Source organism: Acinonyx jubatus, chromosome A1 (assembly GCF_027475565.1).
Source record: "Acinonyx jubatus isolate Ajub_Pintada_27869175 chromosome A1, VMU_Ajub_asm_v1.0, whole genome shotgun sequence".
Taxonomy (NCBI): Eukaryota; Metazoa; Chordata; class Mammalia; order Carnivora; family Felidae; genus Acinonyx; species Acinonyx jubatus.
Window position 1 is genome coordinate 62,599,464 of NC_069380.1, and position 23,496 is coordinate 62,622,959.

The 23,496-nt window shown below is 37.4% G+C and overlaps 1 protein-coding gene and 1 pseudogene across 1 annotated transcript in view; both read left to right on the forward strand.

Moving 5' to 3' along the window:
• GPC5 (glypican 5) overlaps nucleotides 1-23,496 on the forward strand; it is a 682,923-nt gene that overhangs the window by 100,829 nt on the left and 558,598 nt on the right. The window lies entirely within an intron of this gene.
• Nucleotides 9,518-9,595, forward strand: LOC113601182 (uncharacterized; annotated as a pseudogene).

Below are 23,496 nucleotides of genomic sequence, written 5' to 3' on the forward strand. Positions count from 1 at the left end.
TTGATTTTGTATCCTGCGACTTTGCTGAATTCATGTATCAGTTCTAGCAGACTTTTGGTGGAGTCTATTGGATTTTCCATGTATAATATCATGTCATCTGCAAAAAGCGAAAGCTTGACTTCATCTTTGCCAATATTGATGCCTTTGATTTCCTTTTGTTGTCTGATTATTGATGCTAGAACTTCCAGCACTATGTTAAACAACAGCGGTGAGAGTGGGCATCCCTGTCGTGTTCCTGATCTCAGGGAAAAAGCTCTCAGTTTTTCCCCGTTGAGAATGATGTTAGCTGTGGGCTTTTCATAAATGGCTTTTATGATCTTTAAGTATGTTCCTTCTATCCCGACTTTCTCAAGGGTTTTTATTAAGAAAGGGTGCTGGATTTTGTCAAAGGCCTTTTCTGCATCGATTGACAAGATCATATGGTTCTTCTCTTTTTTTTTTGTTAATGTGATGTATCACGTTGATTGATTTGCAAATGTTGAACCAGCCCTGCATCCCAGGAATGAATCCCACTTGATCATGGTGAATAATTCTTTTTATATGCCGTTGAATTCGATTTGCTAATATCTTATTGAGAATTTTTGCATCCATATTCATCAGGGATATTGGCCTGTAGTTCTCTTTTTTTACTGGGTCTCTGTCTGGTTTAGGAATCAAAGTAATACTGGCTTCATAGAATGAGTCTGGAAGTTTTCCTTCCCTTTCTATTTCTTGGAATAGCTTGAGAAGGATAGGTATTATCTCTGCTTTAAACGTCTGGTAGGACTCCCCTGGGAAGCCATCTGGTCCTGGTCTCTTATTTGTTGGGAGACTTTTGATAACCGATTCAATTTCTTCGCTGGTTATGGGTCTGTTCAAGCTTTCTATTTCCTCCGGATTGAGTTTTGGAAGAGTGTGGGTGTTTAGGAATTTGTCCATTTCTTCCAGGTTGTCCAGTTTGTTGGCATATAATTTTTCATAGTATTCCCTGATAATTGTTTGTATCTCTGAAGGATTGGTTGTAATCATTCCATTTTCATTCATGATTTTATCTATTTGGGTCATCTCCCTTTTCTTTTTGAGAAGCCTGGCTAGAGGTTTGTCAATTTTGTTTATTTTTTCAAAAACCAACTCTTGGTTTCGTTGATCTGCTCTACAGTTTTTTTAGATTCTATATTGTTTATTTCTGCTCTGATCTTTATTATTTCTCTTCTTCTGCTGGGTTTAGGCTGCCTTTGCTGTTCTGCTTCTATTTCCTTTAGGTGTGCTGTTAGATTTTGTATTTGGGATTTTTCTTGTTTCTTGAGATAGGCCTGGATTGCAATGTATTTTCCTCTCAGGACTGCCTTCGCTGCATCCCAAAGCGTTTGGATTGTTATATTTTCATTTTCGTTTGTTTCCATATATTTTTTAATTTCTTCTCTAATTGCCTGGTTGACCCACTCATTCGTTAGTAGGGTGTTCTTTAACCTCCATGCTTTTGGAGGTTTTCCAGACTTTTTCCTGTGGTTGATTTCAAGCTTCCTAGCATTGTGGTCTGAAAGTATGCATGGTATAATTTCAATTCTTGTAAACTTATGAAGGGCTGTTTTGTGACCCAGTATATGATCTATCTTGGAGAATGTTCCATGTGCACTCGAGAAGAAAGTATATTCTGTTGCTTTGGGATGCAGAGTTCTAAATATATCTGTCAAGTCCATCTGATCCAATGTCTCATTCAGGGCCCTTGTTTCTTTATTGACCATGTGTCTAGATGATCTATCCATTTCTGTAAGTGGGGTGTTAAAGTCCCCTGCAATTACCACATTCTTACCAATAAGGTTGCTTATGTTTATGAGTAATTGTTTTATATATTTGGGGGCTCCAGTATTCAGCGCATAGACATTTATAATTGTTAGCTCTTCCTGATGGATAGACCCTGTAATTATTATATAATGCCCTTCTTCATCTCTTGTGACAGCCTTTAATTGAAAGTCTAGTTTGTCTGATATAAGTATGGCTACTCCAGCTCTCTTTTGGCTTCCAGTAGCATGATAAATAGTTCTCCATCCCCTCACTCTCAATCTAAAGGTGTCCTCAGGTCTAAAATGAGTCTCTTGTAGACAGCAAATAGATGGGTCTTGTTTTTTTATCCATTCTGATACCCTATGTCTTTTGTTTGGCACATTTAATCCATTTACATTCAGTGTTATTATAGAAAGATACGGGTTTAGAGTCATTGTGATGTCTGTACGTTTTATGCTTGTAGTGATGTCTCTGGTACTTTGTCTCACAGGATCCCCCTTAGGATCTCTTGTAGGGCTGGTTTAGTGGTGACAAATTCCTTCAGTTTTTGTTTGTTTGGGAAGACCTTTATCTCTCCTTCTATTCTAAATGACAGACTTGCTGGATAAAGGATTCTCGGCTGCATATTTTTTTCTGTTTAGCACACTGAAGATATCGTGCCAATCCTTTCTGGCCTGCCAAGTTTCAAAAGAGAGATCAGTCACGAGTCTTATAGGTCTCCCTTTATATGGGAGGGCACGTGTACCCCTTGCTGCTTTTAGAATTTTCTCTTTATCCTTGTATTTTGCCAGTTTCACTATGATATGTCGTGCAGAAGATCGATTCAAGTTACGTCTGAAGGGAGTTCTCTGTGCCTCTTGGATTTCAATGCCTTTTTCCTTCCCCAATTCAGGGAAGTTCTCAGCTATAATTTCTTCAAGTACCCCTTCAGCACCTTTCCCTCTCTCTTCCTCCTCTGGGATACCAATTATGCGTATATTATTTCTTTTTAGTGTATCACTTAGTTCTCTAATTTTCCCCACATACTCCTGGATTTTTTTATCTCTCTTTCTCTCAGCTTCCTCTTTTTCCATAACTTTATCTTCTAGTTCACCTATTCTCTCCTCTGCCTCTTCAATCCGAGCTGTCGTCGTTTCCATTTTGTTTTGCATTTCATTTAAAGCGCTTTTCAGCTCCTCGTGACTGTTCCTTAGTCCCTTGATCTCTGTAGCAAGAGATTCTCTGCTGTCCTCTATACTGTTTTCAAGCCTAGCGATTAATTTTATGACTATTATTCTAAATTCACTTTCTGTTATATTATTTAAATCCTTTTTGATCAGCTCATTAGCTGTTGTTATTTCCTGGAGATTCTTCTGAGGGGAATTCTTCTGCTTGGTCATTTTGGATAGTCCCTGGCATGGTGAGGACCTGCAGGGCACTTCCCCTGTGCTGTGGTGTATAACTGGAGTTGGTGGGCGGGGCCGCCGTCCCACCTGATGTCTGCCCCCAGCCCACCGCTGGGGCCACAGTCAGACTGGTGTGTGCCTTCTCTTACCCTCTCCTAGGGGCGGGATTCACTGCGGGGTGGCGTGGCCTGTCTGGGCTACTTGCACACTGCCAGGCTTGTGGTGCTGGGGATCTGGCATATTAGCTGGGGTGGGTAGGCAAGGTGCACGGGGGCAGGAGGGGCAGGCTTAGCTCACTTCTCCTTAGGTGATCCACTTCAGGAGGGGCCCTGTGGCAGCGGGAGGGAGTCAGATCCGCTGCCAGAGGTTTGGCTCCGCAGAAGCACAGAGTTGGGTGTTTGCGAGGAGCGAGCAAGTTCCCTGGCAGGAACTGGTTCCCTTTGGGATTTCGGCTAGGGGATGGGCGGGGGAGATGGCGCTGGTGAGCGCCTTTGTTCCCCGCCAAACTGAGCTCTGTCGTCGGGGGCTCAGCAGCTCTCCTTCCCTTTGTCCTCCAGCCTTCCCGCTTTCAGAGCAGAGCTGTTAACTTATGACCTCCCAGACGCTAAGTCGCGCTTGCTGTCGGAACACAGTCCGTCAGGCCCCTCCGCTTTTGCCAGCCAGACTCGGGGGGCTCTGCTTGGCCGGTGAGCCGCCCCTCCGCCCTGGCTCCCTCCCGCCAGTCCGTGGAGTGCGCACCGCCTCGCTGCCCTTCCTACCCTCTTCCGTGGGCCTCTCGTCTGCGCTTGGCTCCGGAGACTCCGTTCTGCTAGTCCTCTGGCGGTTTTCTGGGTTATTTAGGCAGGTGTAGGTGGAATCTAAGTGAGCAGCAGGAGGCGCGGTGAGCCCAGCGTCCTCCTACGCCGCCATCATCGGAAATGAACCCTACATTACCTCTTTCTAAAAATCATCTGTGGCATCTTTACTGAGATATAGGATCAAGTGAGTAAGGGGATTGGACCACTGGGGAAAGGACCAATGGGATGCTTGTGCTCAGAAATTCAGTTTTTCAGTTGATATTGTCTCAATTTCTTTTAAATGTATGAACTACTTTGGATTTAATACAAATAAAGCTCTGGGTCCATTTTTCACTTTGTTGCCTTTACTGTAGTATTTCTCTAACAAGAGTGTTGCACTTAGAAGTTAACAAAATTGGGCCTTTAATCAGCAATTTAGGTCAGGGAAAGTAAACAATATCAGTATATGGTTTACAGTATTTATTACATAAAAGAGACCTAAATTATTCTGCAGATCAGAAGAGCAACACCAAACATTTGGCCTTTATACCTCAAGGTGCAAAAAATGAATTTTATCCAGGCAGAAGTAGGGTATTCTGCAGGGGAGGTAATTAGCTGAGCCGAGAGATGGGGATGGTGAGATGGGAGGGCAAGGTAGTTTGAAGAAGTATCGTCCTAAAGTTTTTGTTTAAAGCTTCAAAATGCTATCCAGACTCGTTTGGAGGAGGTTCTGGTGTGGGGCCAGAGGGAGAGAAGATTTTTATATGTACGTGAGCTAAAAACTGTACCTAAAATAGTCATTAGTTATCCCAACGCCTATAACACTCTTACGGGACTCATTCTGCTAGACATTGGAAAGAGAAAGATGAATTTGATCTGTCCCGAGTTGAAGACCGTGCTGCTGGCTGAGAAGAACAGTGGCTAGACAAGGGGTAATCCTAGTCTGGCATGATTGTGCTGTAGCATGAATGCTGACTGGTCTGTTGAAACAGAGAAGGCAACATGCTTTTCTTCCAAGATAGGGAAAAAAATGGGAATTGGAAGTGCAATATTGTCTCTGAACCTGGTTAGAGGAAGCTAGATTGAAAGAATTAGAGCCCAGAAAGCCAGATTTAATTTTTGCTTTTAACTTAGCTTTGTGTGATCGACAAGGAGTTTTGCCTTCTAAAGGAGTGTGTCACATGAAGACAAGTCTCTGTCAGCGACTATGGCTCGCCATTTCCGTAGCTGCTTTCTTTTGCTTGATTCAAGAGTTTTGGGAATAATGAATCCAAGCTGATTTTATTATTACATTTGGGTATGAAATGTCGATGTAATTAGCATACATGGAGTGAAGGTTACTTTTTGGCTTACAGAATGAGACACTTTGTTTTGCTTATCAATACTGAGCTGGCCAGACAGCTTAGACATTAGTATATTTATTTTATTTATACTTCTCCTGCTTTCTTAAACATTGGGTTTCATGTTAGTTAAAATTACTTTTAAGGTTACTTACATTACTTTAAAAAATAACAAAAAATTGTATATATTTGATTTTTCTTAGTTTTATTAAATTTATCTCAAAGGGGATTATAGAGGAGAGGAAGTAAAATCATGAAAAACCCAAGTGTTGGAGTGATACCCAGATTTAAGCTGCAGCTGTCTTTTTTTTTTCAATGTTTATTTATTTTTGAGAGAGAAAGAGAGAGAGAGAATGAGAGAGAATGAGCAGGGGGAGGGGCAGAGAGAAAAAGAGGGAGACGCAGAATCCAAAGAAGGCTCTGGGCTATGAGCTGTCAGCACAGAGCCCTATGTGAGGCTTGAACTCATGAACTGAGAGACCATGACCTCACCTGAAGTCGGGCACTTAACTGACTGAGTCACCCAGGTGCCCCACAGCTGCAGCTGTCTTAATTTATACTTTGTGCTTTGAGAAAAATCATATCTCTGTTTCAGGTTTTTGTTTTGTGTCTGTGTTTTTTTTTAACACAGAATATTTAAAAGTCTATATCTCATGAGAGAATTAAGGCAAAGTTTGCCATTGTGCCTATCAAAAATAATCATGTAGTAAGTGCTAAATTTTTTTTTTAACATTTATTTACTTGTGAGAGATGGAGATAGAGCACGAGTGGGGAGGGGCAGAGAGAGAGGGAGACACAGCATCTGAAGCAGGCTCCAGGCTCTGAGCTGTCAGCACAGAGCCCAGCACGGGCCTCAAACTCACGAGCCACGAGATCATGACCGGAGCCGAAGTTGGACGCTTAACTGACTGAGCCACCCAGGTGCCCCATAATTTTTAATAACAAAATAATACCAGCATTGTTAGCTTGATAGAGAGAGAGATGAAGTGTTTGAAGATCTGGGAGATGTAGAGGGTAGTTTTCCCATGTGATAAAAAAAATACATACTTTATTCTGATACCCCCCATTGTACTTAGTTAATTGAGTTTACAAGTGTCCTGGCGATTTTCCCTCAGGGACTTAGGCTGTGGAATAAGATCCTGGTTGTTTCATTGCCTTCTTTTATGGCCTCATGTATCTGGGTCGCTTCAGCTCCTGGCTCTCCAGTCTTGACCTGGGTCCTCTTCTAAGTGCTTAACTTGTTTCCCGTTTTTTCCTAGCTCCAGATAGAGGCACTGATAGGGACCATCAGAGGGTGCTGAGTCCTCAATCCCCAGTAGTCTGAGCTTCACAATAGCATTTCACTGAAAATAGTCTTTGCTTTCTTTTATGACAAGCAAATATTTTAGGGATCACTGTACAGTTGCCGTCATTTTTTGCCAAATTTTTTGCATTATCTTTTCTAATTTTAACATACATGCAGAAGTTTGGCCCCCCTCCCCTTCTTTGGCCTTCTGTGAAAAATCTAATATTCAAACCATTGCTTCTGTCCACTTAAAGAAACAGGGATTATAGTGTACACTCACCTTTAGATTCTGGCTTCCTGGAGGTGATCAAGAATTTTGTAGCAGATTGGTATCACTTGGTGATGTGAAATTGGCCAGAGTAGAAGTACCTACACCAGAATCAACAAATACTACAATCAGCTCTTTTCTTCTCCATCTAGAACTGATTAGTCTAGAGCCTCTGACACTGGTATTCTAACATTTTGGGCTGGGGTAGTAGTAGATGCATGCCTTCTTCATTTGAAAGAAAAGAAAAATCCTATACAAATCCTATACGTTTTCTTTCTGTTGATTTCACCTGTAGCCTTTTCAGCCACTTCCATGGCAAAGAGCTGCTGTCTTCTTTTATATATCAAGGGATAATAGACTGCGTGTATGTTGGCATTTGTGAAATCCAATGCATTTAATTCCCTACAATCCAAAGCAGACCACGATTTTCCTTGTTACTACAGGATGTGAGGCACCAAGGGAGGAAGGTATTGGCATATTGGCACTTTTCTTAAGTAAAAGTAAACTTTGCAGCAAAGATTTCATTTAATTTATATGAAATTCCTTAACGTTAATGAATATAGCCCTAAAATAGATCAGGTGCTTATTTCTATTAATTTATTATGTTAGCATAAAATCTTATTTTGAGCATAATGTTAAATAAAACCTCTCTGGTACAGTGCTATGGATAGGTCTCTCAGAGATTCTAGTTTGGTGGATTCTCTCTTTAAAATTTTTTTTTTTAATGTTTGTCTATTTTTGAGAGAGAGAGACAGAGCACGAGCAGGGGAGGGGCAGAGAGAGAGGGAGACACAGAATCTGAAGTAGGCTTGGGCTCTGAGCTGTCAGCACAGAGCCCAACATGGGGCTTGAACTCGTAGAGCTGTGAGATCATGACCTGAGCCGAAGTCAGATGCCTAACCAACTGAGCCACGAGGCACCCCGTGGTGGACTCTCTTCTTGATAGTTGCTCTCGCTTACTGTTGATGCTGAAGTCCCCACATGGTCTACATTTAGGGAGATATTTTAGAACATTTGTCTTCTGGTCCTCCATGACTATTGGCTCCAGCTGTGGAGAATGCCCCTGGAAGAAGAATGGTCTCACTGAGGTAGGCTACACTGTCTATATCTTTGAGTCATGATGATTTGATTTAGAGCTTAAATGTAATTGCAGCACATTGTATTCTAAGTCTCATTTTGTGGTATTGAAGTTTGCACAAAAATGATTTACAAATAATGGTCCCTTGTTTTACTCTAAGACAGCTTGATACCTATTGAATAGCTACAGTCATTCGAGTGATTCTAAAACCTTGAAATGACTTTATAGAAGTCACCTTGAATAAAGCAAAGAACATAGAGAGTTTCTTTTTTCCCCTAGAAAAATTCTGTGCTAACCTGGTGGCTTTCTCTGATCTAGTGGGGGGGGGGGGAGGGGCGGTGGTGGGAGATTGGCTAATAGAAAAAAATCCTAGCTGTCTCCTTTTAAAATGCACAAAGGCAAGGTACTTGTTAACACAAAATGTTGAAAGCTGTTACCCTAGGCTCCTTTAGGAACTCATCCTTGACTCTTGTGGAAAAAACAGAGGGAGGTGTGTCATTATTAGGCACAATTGCAACATGTTAGACGACAGATGTCTTTATATTCAGTCCTTATTCAAAGCATCGCTGTGTTTATGTACTTCTCTTTCTCCTTACTCGTTATACAAAAGGAGCGGCTTGAATGGAAACTGCAGAGCATACTTGAAACAGGAGCAGGTTCATGTAATTCAACTTTAGAGGGTAAATACTTTGGATCAGACTTTTCCTTTTTATTCAGTCTCACTATACTTTGTCATTCAACTTGATGCCTTCTGGTACTTTCAGATTGGGGATGATCGCTGAAACACTTTGTTTCATTCTTTCCATGAGTGTCTTAGAAAGACTTTTGCACTAAGACTGAATGTGTTACTTGCAGCAACAGGATTTTGTCACAAAAACATTTTTGTGGGGATCCATCAAAGGGTGGTTTTCTAATCTATTCAAGCAGTTATTGAGCCTTTAATGATTTGGCATGCGAATTAGGCACGAGATTGTGAGAAACTCAATTAACTCCTCACTGGAAAAAGTAGAGAGGGGCAGATTAAGGAAAATGACACTTGAGTGAAGAGTTTACTATGCTTTGGACAAAAATCCTGCATATTTATTTTATATACACTGTTATTAAAGCTCTGTCTGAGAACAATTAAATTGCAAATGGTCCTGAAAGGGTAATAATTCAGCATTTGTATAATCCAAATGCAGGAAGATGCTCCTAGATCAAACAACCAAATGATTCTAAATGGATTCAAGTACCAAACAGACTTAAGGTCCAAAATAAATGAACTGTATGACTAATTGCAGTCTCCATCTAATTTATTCAAGTACATATCTATATTTTTTTTCTCAGAAAAAATTCTAATGACCAGAAACTTTTGAAAGTCTATATTTTCCATGGAGCTTGGTATACTCACTTACAGTAATTTTTTGGCCATATGTTTTGATTGCCTTGTGAGCCATTTTAGGCTTTGGTGAAGTTAGCAGGTAAGAAAACAGAAATTATAAAATGGTTCCCATTATTAAAAGATGTATAGTCTAATATAGAACATAACATTACATATATATGTGTTTGTGTGTGTTTACGTATATACAATCAAGAAATTACCATATATACATGTGTACACAATTAAGAAATTACTAATGGAAGCTTTGCGCAGTGGCAGTATCGTAGCCAATGAGGTTTATTCGAGGCGCGATTATTGCTAAGAAATTACTAATGAAGAAAGGAAATTAAAGGCTGTGGATGGTCAGAATAACTCACATATTCTAGAAGACGAGAAATTTGGAGAATCCATGGTTAGGTGGTTAGTGTAGATGGTGAGGATTTTGGAATTATGATTTGAGGCTTGGGAGATGAGTAGAGAGCCATGTAGGCAGATTCAAAAGCTACACAAGGAGGAGCTATACATGAGCTTATTTCAGCCAGATGAGAGTAGCCATGTGACTTTCCCAAGACACCACCTCCCATGGCCTTCCTGTTCTTTTCCAATTATTTCTGGTAATCTTCAAAGAAGTGTTTTAATCATCAGCTGGAGAAAACTAGTTGAAGGGCTGGAGTTGTCATCAATAGCTCCATTTTTATTTTCTCATTGGTCAGCTTATATCTTTGAATAAAATTCTGCATAGTAATGTGTAATTAAAAGCACCCTTAGTTCCCATCTGTGAGCTAAGATTCAGGGCTGTGCATGGAAACAAAACAGTCTCAGCCTTTGACCTTGTGGAACAGACAGTCGTGGGAAAGACAGATATCGAATGGTTGTGAAGTATGCTCCATGAGACGGCTTGCAGAGGGAATTGGAGTGCCATGAAAGGGTAGCTACCATGGTCAGTAGAGACCTCCCTGAGGAAGCAAAACCTAAATAGGTCTATGAATGCAATTGAGTCACCTCCATAAATCGTTTTCCAAGCATCTGCTCAGTAGAGTAGATATGAATTTAGAGGTAATTAGGGACTTGAATCATGTATGTAATTCTGAAATCAAAGATTTAGAGCCCTCTAAAACGTACCCTTTCCAATTCTGAATCAGAGAGTTGACATCTAGAATAGTGCAGTTAATGAAAATGGGGTTGGGGGGTATTTCAGATGAAATATTCTCTGCGCTTTATTATTTTTAATGAAATAAGAAGGAGCATTTCTTTTCAGCTACTCCCCTCTGAGAATTTGAATTGAAGCACAACAATAAAATTAATTTTTTTGTGAAAAAGAATAGTCTTCCCTGCTGAGAAGACATAGCAGCTCTTGTCCTGAAAGACCATTATGTATATTATATATCTTGTTTACCTAACATTGGGATACTTCATGATTATATATTATGATTTAAGTATAAATTAACTTTGGAAGAACAAAAAATAATTTTCTGTTACTGAAGTTGAAAACCCAAAAGTGGACATGTTCCTTCTCTCTCCCATTTTCTCTCTATCCCTCATTATTCATGGAATGCCTCTGTGTGTACACTTTCATACATATAATATTAAGCTTACAAATTAATTGCACATTTATTTTTTTTACGCATTTTTATCTCTGCGCCTCATTGCCTATGCAAATGTTGACATGTTCAATTAATTTAATAATTTATTCCTCAGTTTTCACATCTCTGAAATGGAGATTAAATTATTTAATAACATAAAGTACGTTGAGCAGTGCTGGCACACATCTAGAATTCAGCACATATTAGCTGTTGCTATTATGGCAGGCCATGATGAGAGAGAGACAGAGAGTTGATTTTGTTGAAAATCAAATTGCTAAAATCAAGGACTCTTTGTGTTGGAATTAACTTTTGTTAGAGGAATAATGGGTCAGTAGAGAATTATTGAGGGGATTTGCAAATGATGTAACTCATTGCAGATTATGGTAACATTGGGAATCTGAAGGATTGTGTCATCCTGAATTCCTTTAACCACCCTCCTTACCCCTATCTAATAAATTACTGAATCCTCGCATTTGAACTTCCTTAATTTCTCAGCAGTCCTGTTTTTCTCCATGTCCTAGTCCAAGCCAGCATCACTACTTGGCTTGGCCATTGCTGTATCCTGTAGACTCTTATAGCTGTATCTGGCCCCATTATTCTTTGCAGTGTAGCCAGGATGCTTTGTACAAATGCAATTCTAAGTATGTTAAATGCATGTTTAAAAAAATATTTATTTATTTGGAGAGAGAGAGAGTATGCAAAAGTTGGGGGGAGAGGCAGAGAGAGAGGAGAGAGAGAATCCCAATTTGGGGCTCGACCTCACAAACTGTGAGATCATGACCTGAGCTGAAACCAAGAGTTGGATGTTCAACTGACTGAGCCACCCAGGCACCCCTGTTAAATCCACTTTTAAACCTACTCTATTTATATGCATTCACTGACCTTCCATTACCTTTAAGAACAAATCCAACATTTTTTAAATGGCCTATAAAGATTCTGTGAGATCTTAACAAACCATTTCTTACTTCTTAAACTTCATTTTTTATCTCTAACTTCTGCCGTCCACTCTCAGTATCTCAAGTTTATCATTTCTCATATCCCAAGAACATTGCCTGTGCTTGCTATCTTCTGTCTGCAACTTTTTCTCGTGCTCCTCTGGCATTGGTTATGATTTAGGGCTCGGTTTAAGCATTACCCTTTCATCAGAGAGCCCATTTCTGACATCCTAAACATGATTTATTCACTCTGCATTTTTTACCCTAAAACTTAATTTTATAAGACATATATGGATTCCTCAAGCAGTCTCTGTTGTTAAGGCTTTAGCCAGAGCATGTCCTGCTATCCTGTGTTGCGTTAGGAAGACCAAGAAATATGTCATGCAGATGCCATATGATGCATTGTAGATGCATCATAGATGCAACTAATGATTAGTTGCCATTGCCTTTTCCTTTTGTCTACCAGCAGAGTGGGTGTTCATTTAATACAGATCGGTTTATGTTTTCAAACTATAAGAATAATGAGAATATTATATATCCACTAAATCATTTATTTGTTCATATATTTTATATTGCTCATTTAAAATTATTATATTCTGATTGAGGGCCCAGTCCTTTGGGACACAGTAATGATCAAGATAGAGACACAGCTTCTCTCTTCAGGAAACTCATATTTTAATGAGAAGTAAAACAGTAAAACAAATAGTGATGATAAATGGACATACCTGAAATATTAGGAAAATGGAAGGGGGCTCTGGGGCTGCATGGCAAGGTAGTAGGGAGATCCCATCAAGAGGTTTGTGAGTAAGCTGTTCACAGTGAGGCTATTAGAGTCAGAATGTAAGTACTTACTTTGATACTAGTTTCCTTTGTGACTGTCGCAAAACTACTTGTGACTGTCTCTAAGGTTTAGTATCCATGTCTATAAAATGGAGAGGTTGGTATTTTCCTCAAGGCATTGGTGTGGAAATAAAATGAGATAATTCATGTAAATCATCTGTCATAGATGAAGCATGTAGAAAGTTCAATAAATGTTAGCTGCTGATACTGTTTTCTTGAATCTTGAATCATGATTCAAATATCATGACTATTTCTATATATGATTAATTACTTTTAAAACATTTTAATGGCTTCATAATGTCATTATATAAGTTGGCTACCATTTATTTTTAAACCTTCCTCTGTTTAAACGTTTCCTCTTTTTTGTACAATTACAAAACATGCTTTGCTAAATTTTTTTGTATAGGATGTCAGCAAAATGTTGCAGTAAGGACATTCAAAAATTTACCCCTCCATCAGAGCAAGAAACTGTTTAGCAAAAGTCTCAGAATCAAAATTTTCACAATTCTGGAAGCTATGCAAAAGGTTGCAGCAACCCGGGGAGTATTTACTCAAGAAAATTTACTTAGTATTGATAACAGTGAGCTCTGTGGCATTTAGCTTTCCTTAGTCTCATCTCTTCCCCTCTAGCTCACTGGTACCCTTGACAAATAACAGCCTGTATTCCTGGTAATGAAGTTCACCGAACCAAGCTAGAGCTCTTTCAGAGTCTCATGCCCAAAGAATTGTCATCATGTGGCTTTTTGGTGATTCCCTGGAAGACATTTGAAATGTATGTCTTTGACCTGAAATTTACTGTCACGGTTCTGGAGGTTACAAGTCCAAAATCAAGGTATCAGCAGAGTTGGTTCCTTTTAAGGGCTGTGAGGGAAGGATCTATTGCAGGCCCCTGTGCTTGGTTTGTATATGACTCTCTTCTCCCTTGAGTTTTCTTTGCATCATTTTCCCTCTATGTGAGTCTGTACCCAAATTTTGCTTCTTGTAAGTACACCAAATAGGATGTACTCCCATCAAAGGACCTCATTAGAGGGACCTTATTTGCCATTGAATCTCCAATGTCTTGCTCACCATTCTGGCTTTGGGCTACTTTTTCCTCCCTGAAGCCTCCACTGACAGATTGACCACCCTGGGGTCATGTGTGAGGTCAGCTGACCTAAATGTGTCAACAGAGAGTTGGGAGGGTGTTCCCAGAGGTTAAATACAGGACAGCAACAACAGATAACAAATAACCAAAAATCTAAGAAATGAAGAGGTATACTTTATAATCATAAAAGATGCAAACCTCAATGAATATCTATTTGTACAGTGTGTCAAATAGTAGCAACATACATGTAGTAATAAATTAAGATTAAAACATAATAGAAATAAAGGTTAAAAAATAAAGAAAAAACTTAATAGAAATAAAAACCTTCCAAGGTGTAGAACTATTGTGTAATACCAAGAGCATAATGGAATTTCTGGAAGCATTTGCTTTAAAATCAGAAACGTGGCATTCCTGTCATGTGTTACATGCTCCAAGTTAATGTTTACATGGAGACACTAAATCATACACTAAGACAACAAAAATTTAAGCATGTATTGTAATTTTTTTCCTGGAAAACAATGTTATATGAGGCTGAATAACTGAAACCAAGATAATTCTCTGTCCCTTGTTAAATAATACTTAGTCTAAGCAAAAGTAACTTTGCTGTATGTTCCAGAAATACCTGCTCCTGGAAGAAAGGCCGAAAGAGTTTAACTTATCAAAACTAATAGCCTACCCTGGAAGATCTGCTTCAAGATATTTTCCTCTGAGGATCACCAACCTGCATAAACGTAGCCCACTCCCAACCCACTTCTCCACCTTGTAAGACCTTATGATCACCCAGACCAGGCCCTAGGATCCTATAAATATCTGTTCTCTAAAGGCCACATATTGTGTGATTCCATTTATATGAGTTTTAGAGAAGAGGTGAGTTTATGGTGATAGAAAATACATTAATCTTTGAATAGGCCTAGTAAGGTTGGAAGGAAATGGGGTGTGATTGCCAATGGATGCATGCTGAGTTTCTTTTTGGGACAATAAAAATGTTCTAAAATTGTTTGTGGTGTTGGTTATACAATTCCGTGAATATACTAAAAACCATTGAATTATAAATGGATGAATTGCATGGCATTCAGTGAAGCAGTTGTTATACATTAAACATGTAAATAGATGGACTTGGAAGGTTGGGCAAAAATATGATACTTTGGGAAATTAATTTTTATTATTCCTTTCTTTAAGAACTATTTATGGTTGCCTGCTCGTTTCGTGAACTGTTGTAGATTCTGGGGGTGTAGGGATGAACAGCACAGTGAAATTCCCTGTAGTCATGTGGTACATATGGCAGCAGATTGCATGTGCCTGATATTCATCCTCCAGAGTCTGTGTTAGATGCACAGAAAATAAACAACCCGCTGAAACAATGACCATAATATTACACATTATAGGTTAAGAATCGTAAGCTGATTGAATCCGAATTTATAACTGTATTTCTGATCTGTGCATATATTCTTGGATAGATGGATAAAGATTCAGATTAGTGTATAATTTGATATGGTGAATTTTACTGCATGTGAAGTCTGTCTCAATTTAAAAAATGTTATAAAATCACACACACTCACAACACACACAAGCATACATACATGCATAAATCTTGGCCCACATTTTCTCAAGAGTTTTTCATATATAATGGGAAATTTATTTAATTTTTGTATGTGAATACCTATAATCAAATCAGTGTTATTACTATTAAAGCACATTGCTATTAAAGCTGATTCAAATGGTGGACATTTTATATACCTATTAATGAAACTTATGAATTGTCTATTAATAAACATGAATATTTTGTGGGGTTTTTTTTTGCTATGTATTTTCATCCTTAAGCTTTCTATTTATACAGCTTACCCGTTTTATTTCTAACATATGCAACTGATTTTCTTATTCACCTACTGTTTAGACTGTAAGAACTAAATTTGGGAGCTAGAAGTTTCTCTTGGTTATATTCTCTCTGATATTCTTAAATAATTCCTCCCTTTTGCATGGACTTTCAATTCTTCATTTATTACAAATTTCATTCTTAGATATACTGGGTTCTGTGTCAAATCAGTATATTATAGTCCTAATCAATTATATTCTACATTCTTTTAATTTATATTGTGTTTTAATGTCTGGTGGGTAAGTATTGCTACATTTCTTCCCCACCTTTTAAAGATGTGTTTTCACCTATTTATTCTTTAACATAAATGTTAGAATTGTATCATCAAGTTCCAAAGGTAAAATAAAAACAATCCTCACTGGTAGTTTGATACACTGATATATAGAGGAATTGAGCTTTGTAGATTTAATAAAATCCCACATCAAAATTAATGGCAAATAATTATATTTGCACATCACTTAAAAATGGCAATTATTCTATTTATTGTTTGTGTTAATATACTGAGTAGAACATTTAAATTAATAATAAAGAATAATGGAAGTAAACACCTTTTATTTCTGATTTTAGCAGACAAGAAAGATTCCAGTGTTTTACTCTTTTTTTAGTAAATACTATCAGTTTGAGATAGGTTTTCATTATTCTTTATTACCTTAGTTTAGTATGAGATTTTATCAGGAATAGGTGGTGAATATTATCAAATATTTGGATTTTTTTCTTTGAGTTTTAACGGAATGCATTAATATTATTAAATAACTTAATATTAAACCCTTCTTCATTTTCCAGGATTGGACTTTATTTCATGTGGGGTATATTTTTTGTAATTTGCTGAAACATTTTCCATCTATATTCTTCTGTGAGATTGGGTTTTATTCTCCTTTTTAATGCTATCTCTGTCCACTTTACATATCAGAGTTTCAAATGCATTGGGATATAGTGACAATTTCACTCACAGTACTGAAATAAAATAATCCAAGCCTCTCCTATCCCACACAGAACAAAAAAATGTGAAATCACAAAAAAGGCTCCCTTTAAGGAAGGAATTAGCTATTTACTAAAAGAAACTGTGAGGCAAATCTTCATCTCTTAGAGTCTCACTGTGAGGCAAATCTTCATCTCTTAGAGTCTCGTCTACTACAATGCCTATTTCTGAAGTGATAATTAGCTATTGTGTCAGTATAATGTCGAAATCACATTGTTAGATTCACATTTTCTAGTATGTTACTGTTTTTGCACCACAGCTAGTGCATGCACAGGACACGAACACAATCTGTGGAGGGGTGACGAAGCAACACAGGACCGAAACCGTATCTGTAGTCCTCACATCCTTGCTCGTGGCGTCTGTCTTGGAAGTATTGACTGCACAGTCATCCCTGATTCTGTACACATATCCTTTGTCTCCATTCTTTACACAACCTTACATCCAGCTCCTTTCACGTCTGATACATTCTCATATTAAATGAAACATTTAGTTGTTAAGAATGTAACATGCCATTTTAGCTATGTTTGTACATTGTATGGTTTATAAATTTTATTTTTGGTCTGTTTACCAGTTGCATATTTTTCTTACAATCCTTCTTAATCTCAGTACATGATTTTGCAGAGTGTCAGGTTTATTGTTATGTGATAATAAAAAATGCCTATGCTTTGGATACTTATATACAATATGATAAATCTCCTCTGTGTATTGATAAAGGTGTCGAATTTATAACCATAGAGACTAAAGTGGCCTTGGTTAATTATTCAGATTGAAGTGGAGGTCTGAAAAAGTTTAAATTTAGTCATTTAATCTGCAGTAAGTGAAGACTATCTCCTTTGTTGTTGTTTAATTAATCGTAAAGAGATAATGACTCTTTTCAAGTTATTTTGCTACAGGGTCTGTACTTGCTCTCGAATGCAAACTTCTGTGTTGCTATAGATATCAAAGTTTTTGAAATGGGAGTTAGGTGACTGTGGTAAGTCATAAAACAGCTAACATGGCAGAAAGCCAGAGTCCATAATTTGTATTGTTCTTCACTGAAAATGAATTTGCTGGATATTTGTTTTCAAACATTACTGTAGCCTCAGTATAATTCCTGGTATCTAAAATATCAGTCTTATGTGTTACCTCTTCTTTATGGCAGTTAAAAAGTTTCTGGTAAATTTTTTTTAATTATTAATTTTATTTTAGAGAGAGAGAGAACACGAGTTGGATGGAGGGACAGAGAGAGAGAGAATCTTAAGCAGACCACAAGCTCAGTGCAAAGTGTGACAGAGGGTTTGATTCCATGACCCTGGGATCATGACCTGAGCTGAAATCAAGATTTGGACACTCAACTGATTGAGCCACCCAGACACCCTTCTGGCAAAGTTGAAATAGATAGGTATAATAGGGATAATAGGTTTACGTGTTCTATGCACATTTGAAAATTTTACTTATAAAATCATTGATTGATTCTTTTAGGAATTCTTTTGTTAATGTTGGTAATTTTATATGTTTAGTATTCTTTTTAATTAAAAGTTTATTTTTATTTATTTTGAGAGAGAGAGAGAGAGCAAATGAGTGAGGGAGGGGCAGAGAGAAGGAGGGAGAGAGAGAATCCCACGCAGGCTTCCCGCTCAGTCCCACGACTGCGAGATCAAGACCTGAGCCGATATCAAGAGTCGGACTCTTAACTGACTGAACCACCCAGGTGGCCCTACATTTAATACTCTGAAATTGAAGTTTTTATTTCTTCTTAGACTCAAATTTTTTTGTTTTTTTTTTTTTGTTTGTTTCCATCTCCAACTACTTTGATTTTCTTCATGACATTATGGTTATGTTCTAGTTATCTTGTATCACGGTCTGATTTCAGTATTCTTCTTATGTCAGCTGTTGTATCTAGAGAGTTACATCTTTCATCTTCTCCCTGCATTTTGGTTGTTTTTGTTTTAGGTATTTGGATGGTTTCTTTTTCAACACCATACTAGTAATCTATTACTGCCAAACTAGTTACCCTGAAACTTAGAAGCAAAAAACAAAAAAACAAAAGTTTATTATCTCACACAATTTCTGAAATGACTTTTCTAGGTATTTCTGGTGCAGGGTATCTCATGACATTGCAGTCCAGACATGGGCCTGGGTTACAGTCTTGGTTGGGGCTGGAGAGTCTGCTTCTAAGAAGGCTCACTCATGAGGTTGTTGGCAGCAGGCCCCAGTGTCTGCTTGGCTCAGCAGTCAACACAGGTGGCCTCCGTGCTTCTCCTGGGCCTCACAGTAGGGCTAATCACAACATGATGCTAACTTACCCCAGAGTGAGCCAGGAGGAAACATTAGGGTCTTTTATGACCTAGTCTCCCAAATTGGACACCATCACTGCTGCTTTATTCCGTTCATGAGAAGTGAGTCACAAAGTTCAAAACACACTCAAAGGGGAATTCATTGGGTTCTACCTTTTGAAGGGAGGATATTTCAAAATTTATGGACATATTTTAAAATATGCCACAAGCAACTAAAGTTTCATGTCTATACATCTCTTTATTGTAGACTTAACTTTTATCACTCTAAAATTTATGATTGCAAAATGAACTTCTAGATCCAATGTAATGCTTTTGGAGTTGGACTCCAAACCTACTACTGATAATTGCTGTGTTTCATTTGATTGGTACGTATTTACAAATCTGTTAATTTTTTGTAGGTTAATACATTGAAGATAGCATTACAATTAATTTCAATCTGTGAATCTATGTCTAAATTTGAGTAGGAATAATTTATTTATATTTATTTTCATAAATGCATATCAATAATTACCTTAACTTGAAAGCAATATAAAGTAAGTGTTTTAATGAATTCCATCAATACTATGGATATATGAATGCATAGAATTGATTTATAGATAATTTTTTTTCCTTTTTTGCTTTAAAATGATATGGATCATTTTCTTGGATGTGTTTATTCTGTGTGTTCAATTATTATTTAGATAATATTTGGGGTTCATACACTCAAAAGGTTTTTTATTTAGCATACTTTGATATTAGCTTGACTGCTAGTATTTGGATAATATTACTCTAGATTATTATGTCCTGAAACCCTTTGACTTAGCATACATCTCTATCATCTAGGAGGACATATTAAAATGGCCATGGCAATGAAACAATCAATTTTTCAATGAATAATGTAAACATTTTTCTTGCAGATCATTTAGGATAATGTCATGATCTCAGTAAGCTGAAAACTAATATATCTATTACATCTTTCTAGCTACAAATCTATAGTGGAAGAAAATAGCTGTTCTGTATTTACTTTTGAAAGCACTATGTAAATAAATGGTCCAACAGGAATGATATATCTTAGAAAGCAATATAGAAGCTGAAATTTTGATGCCCTCAAATGGCTCTAAGTCAAATTTATGTCTAATTGAGTGTCAGAAACCAATATAATTGTGCATTATTGAGTAAACAGAAAGCTAGATTAAAATTAACATTAGATATGTTTGCAAAAAGGACTGTTGCAAATAATAAGGCAGGCTCTAACTCAATTTCTATTAAGAAACTTAATAATTTTATAATTAGCAATTTTGATAAGACTGAGAAATTCCAAAAAATATATGCTGACTTTAGTCATGTGTTATTTAATTATTTTTTTTTGTAAAAGTTTTCTTTTCAATGCCAGACTATTTTTTTGCAAATGGTTCAGAGACATTTAAAGAGGCTATTCTTTGATATGTATGCCAAGATGTTTGTGTTTTAGAAATATTTTTGCTTCCTTTCAGTTAAACAAATCAGAGTCAGGCAGTTTGTCTGGATCAGTTGGAAAAAATGTCCAGCAAAGAGACTGAACTAAGAGGACAAATGCTAAGTCAAGAAGGACCTTGTAACCCAGATTAAGTACTTTAGACTTTGACATACAGGTGGTTGAAAAGCACTGGAAGATTTTAATTAAGTGATCCATTTTACATTTAAAAAGATTACCCTGTTTAGAATTAAGAAAGAATTGGAGCAGATAGAGTGGATTCAGGTAGAGAAAGTTTGTAGGCTACTTTAACGATCATGGCAGCCAACGATCTTGGCGAGGACTAAAGTGAGGACAGTAAGAGTGGAAAGAAAGTGAAAAATTCCAGTGATAATAGGAAGGTAGATGGATAAGTTTTGGATCTATGAAAAGGAGATGAAAGAATAAAATCCCAGGTTTCTACCTTGCAAAACTGGATGAGTTTTTCTAAGAGAGAAAACTCTAGAGAAGTTTGGGAGAGGAGTACAGAGGATGCATTCAACAGTAGAAAAAAAATAGATACAGCATGCAACATCCAACTAGAGGTATTTAGGGGTCATTCATGTTGGTCTGAAATTCAGGATGGTATCCTGGAATTGAAATAGGAGAAAATGTTTTGATGATTTATGTATTAAAGGGTTTTCATTATTTCATATGAAGAGAAAATGTGCTTTTTTTTTTAATTTAGAAGAAACGGAAGAGGAACAAAGGGAAAGAAAGGAAGAAATAGCAAAAATAGTGACACAGGGTTTAGCATTTAAGCATTTAAGCATTCATTGTGGATGTTCTTGTTGATAGGGAGTATAGTGAAATGGCACACAGCATCGTAGCCATAGTTCTGCCATTAGGGAATAGGGTGGCTTTGGACCAATTTCTTCATTTCTCTGAGATCTGGTTTTCTCATCTGTAAAATGGGGCTAATAATTACATAATGGGTCATGTGAGAAATGAACGAAATACCTGAAACTGAGCATTTTCTATGGTGCTTGGTAAATGCTAAACATCAGTAAAATGGTAATTTTTGATGGAAGAGAATGATCTCTAAAATAGGTGGGTTGATGTTTAAGTGCCTTTGGGCTCTAAAGTGCTGTGATTCCATGAAGACAGTAAAATCTTTAGCGTAGGAAATCAGTGTAAAATGGAAAATTGCTCAGAGTTGAAAAATTACTATTGTTGTATTTATTATCTAACCACCCATTATATTTTTACAGGAACTATAAAAAGAACAGGGAAAACACCATCCCAATCTCTAACAGCTTCCAGAGTAAGGTACACAAGACAAGGAAAAGTTTCACAGAGCATCCATAAAATAGATTGAGGGAAGTTAAATAGCATATGTCATTAAAGAGACAATAATTATGAAAATACTTGGAATAGTTTAGTTCCATGGTGTTTTAGGAACTGATGTGATAAATGAATCACAGACATACTAATTTTGGTAGGGAGATTAAAAAAATGGGTAATGGGAATAGCAAACAGTAGCCCCAAGAATTCTAGGTTTATGTATGGTAGAGTGAGAGAGAACTTGATTTATTTTGCTCATTCTGCAAAGACATGAAAAAGTAAAAGTTTTGAATTTTGAATTTGAATTGAATGATTTGGTGAAAATGTATTTGGTTCTTTTTAATGGTATAATGAGAAATGTTGTTCATGAAAAATATATGGTCAAGGTGTGGTGTTTCTTTTAGGTGATATACATATGTTGATATGAAAGCTTTTTACATTGAGACATGTTAGACATAGAATAGTTTATTTTATTTTTTTGGTATCTGTTTTTTAGAATTCTTTTTTCTTTAATTTAAATACAAGTTAGTTAACATATAGTGTAATAATGATTTCAGGAATAGGATTTAGTGATTCATCACTTACATACAACACCCAGTGCTCATCCCAACAAGTGCCCTCCTTAATGTCCATCGCCTATTTAGCCCATCCCCCCACTGAACACCCCCACCAGGATCCCTCAGTTCTCTGTATTTAAGAGTCTCTTATGGTTTGTCTCCCTTTCTGTTTTTATCTTATTTTTGCTTCGTAGGTTCATCTGTTTTGTTTCTTAAATTCCACATATGAGTGAAATCATATGATATTTCTCGGACTGATTTATTTTGTTGAGCATAATACGCTCTAGTTCCATCCACATTGCTGCAAATGGTAAGATTTCATTCTTTTTGATTGCCAAGTAATATTCAAGTGTGTGTGTCTGTGTGTGTGTGTGTGTGTGTGTGTACACATTTTCATTTTCCATTCAGCAGTCAATGGACATTGGGCTCTTTCCATACTTTGGCTACTGTCAGTAGTGCTGCTATAAACATTAGGGTGCATGTGCCTCTCTGAATCAGCATTTTTGTATCCTTTGGGTAAATACCTAGTAGTGGAATTGCTGGGTTGTAGGCTAGTTCTATTTTCAATTTTTTGAGGAACCTCCATACTGTTTCCCAGAGTGGTTGCACCAGGTTGCCTTCCCACCAGTGGTTCCAAAGGGTTCCTCTTTCTCTGTATCCTCGCCAACATGTCTTGTTGCCTGAGCTGTTAATTTTAGCCACTCTGACAGGTGTGAAGTGGTATCTCATTGTGGTTTTGATTTGTGTTTCCCTGAGGATGAGCAATGTTGAGCATTTTTTCATATGTCTGTTAGCCATCTGGATGTCTTCTTTGGAAAAGTATCTATTTGTGTCTTTTGCCAATTTATTCATTGGATTATTTGGTTTTTTTGGGGGGGGTGTTGAGTTTCATAAGTTGTTTATAGATTTTGGATACCAACCTTTTATCTGACATGTCATTTCCAATATCTTCTCCCATTCCATTGCTTGCCTTTTAGTTTTGCTGATTGTTTCCTTTGCTGTGCAGAAGCTTCTTATCCTGATGAGATCCCAACAGTTCAGTTTTGCTTTTGTTTCCCTTGTCTCCGGAGATATGTCTAGTAAGAAATTTCTTGGCTGAGGTCAAAGAGGTTGTTGGCTATATGTTTGTGGGTCCATTTCTGGGCTGTTTTCTCCCCTAAGATTTTGATGGCTTCCTGTCTTATGTTTTGGTCTTTCATTCATTTTGAGTTTATTTTTGTGTATGGTGTAAGAAAGTGGTCCGGGTTTCTTCTGCATCTCTGTCCAGTTTTCCCAACACCAGTTGCTGAGGAGACTGTCTTTTTTATATTGGATATTCTTTCCCACTTTGTCAAAGGTTAGTTGGCTATATGTTTGTG